We start from the raw sequence: 2,209 nt of genomic DNA on the forward strand, positions 1-2,209 counted from the left end.
TTACCGTTATTTTATGTTAGTTTCCGTTACTTTCCGTCATTTTCCGTTACTTCAAAATCAACTTTGTTGAAGATTCCAGGAATGTCCTGGAAAGTTCCAAGGATTTAAAGTAAACTTTGGGGGAAGATTCCGAGCATTTCATGGAAAGTTCCGAGGAATTAGATTCAACTTTAGTTTCCGTTAGATTCCGTTAGTTTCCGTTACTTGCCGTTACTTCCCGTTCGTTTCCGTTACTTTCCGTTATTTTCCGTTAGTTCACGTTAGTTTCCGTTAGATTCCGTTAGTTTCCGTTAGTTTCCGTTAGTTTCCGTTGGTTTCCGTTAGTTTCCATTATTTTATGCTAATTTCCGTTACTTTCCGTTAGTTGCCGTTACTTTCCGTTACTTTCCGTTAGTTTCCGTTACTTTCCGTTTGTTCCCGTTAGTTTCCGTTACTTGCCGTTATCTTCCGTTAGTTCACGTTAGTTTCCGTTAGATTCCGTTAGCTTCCGTTAGTTTCCGTTAGTTTCCGTTTTCCGTTAGTTTCCGTTACCTCCCGTTAGTTTCCGTTACTTCCCTTCAGTTTCCGTTAGTTTCCGTTCGTTTCCGTTACTTTCCGTTAATTTCCGTTACTTTCAGTTAGTTTCAGCTACTTTCCGTTAGTTTCCGTTTCTTTCCGTTACTTTCCGTTACCTTCCGTTAGTTCCCGTTGGTTTCCGTTAGTTTCCGTTACTTTCCGTTAGTTTCCGTTAGTTTCGGTTACTTTCGGTTAGTTTCCGTTGGTTTCGGTTACTTTCCGTTAGTTTCCGTTATTAACCCTTAGTTTCCGTTAGTTTCCGTTAGTCTCCGTTACTTTCCGTTAGTGTCCGTCGGTTTCCGTTAGTTTCCGTTAGTTTCGGTTAGTTTCCGTTAGTTTCCGTTAATTTCCATTCGTTTCCGTTAGTATCCGTTACTTTCCGTTAGTTTCCGCTAGTTTCCGTTACTTTCCGTTACTTTCCGTTAGTTTGCGTTAGTTTCCCTTACTTTCCGTTAGTTTCCGTTACTTACCGTTATTTTATGTTAGTTTCCGTTACTTTCCGTTAGTTGCCGTTACTTTCCGTTACTTTTTGTTAGTTTCCGTTAGTTTCCGTTACTTTCTGTCATTTCGCGTTACTTCAAAATCAACTTTCTTGAAGATTCCAGGAATGTCATGGAAAGTTCCAAGGATTTAAAGTAAACTTTGGGGAAGATTCCGAGAATTTCATGGAAAGTTCCGAGGAATTCGATTCAAATTTATTTTCCGTTAGATTCCGTTAGTTTCCGTTAGTTCCCGTTAGTTTCCGTTACTTTCCGTTAGTTTCCGTTAATTCCCGTTAGTTTCCGTTACTTTCCGTTAGTTCCCGTTAGTTTACGTTGCTTTCCGTTAGTTTCCATTATTTTATGCTAATTTCCGTTACTTTCCGTTAGTTGCCGTTACTTTCCGTTACTTTCCGTTAGTCTCTGTTAGTTTCTGTTAGTTTCCGTTAGATTCCGTTAGTTTCCGTTAATTTCCGTTAGTTTCCGTTACTTTCCTTAGTCCGTTACTTTAAAATCAACTTTCTGGAAGATTCAGGGTATGTACTGGAAAGTTCGAAGAAATGAAAATCAACTTTGTTGAATATTCCGAGGATTTCATAGAAAATTCCGAGGACTTCATGGAAAGTTCCGGTGATTTTCCTTGAAATTTCCGAGGACGTCATCTAAAGTTCCTGGAAAAATTTAAAGATTTCCTGGAAAGTTCCGAGGATTTCATGGAAGGTTCCTAGGATTTAAGATCAACTTGCTGAAAAATGTATCGTACGTAAGAATGAACGAACAAACGAACGAAGAAAAGAACGAACGAACAAATAAACGAACGAACGAATATACGTTCGTACGTACGAATGAACGAACGAATGAATGTACGTTCGTACGTACGAATGAACGAAAGTATGTATGTACGTACGTACGAAAGAATGAACTAACGAACGAACAAAACGAACGAACAAATGAACAAATGAACAAACGTAAGTACGTACGTATGGAAATTTTCGAGGATTTAAGTTCGACTTCGTGGAAAATTCCTGGAAAATTCCTGAAAGATTCTGAAGATTTCCTTGAAATTTCCGAGGATTTCACGGAATATTGCGAGGATTTAAGATCGACTTCCTGGAAAATTCCGCGGGTTTCATGGAATGATCCGAGGCTTTAAATCGACTTCCTGGAAAGATCAG

This window comes from Octopus bimaculoides, chromosome 11 (genome assembly GCF_001194135.2).
Source record: "Octopus bimaculoides isolate UCB-OBI-ISO-001 chromosome 11, ASM119413v2, whole genome shotgun sequence".
NCBI classification, from domain to species: domain Eukaryota; kingdom Metazoa; phylum Mollusca; class Cephalopoda; order Octopoda; family Octopodidae; genus Octopus; species Octopus bimaculoides.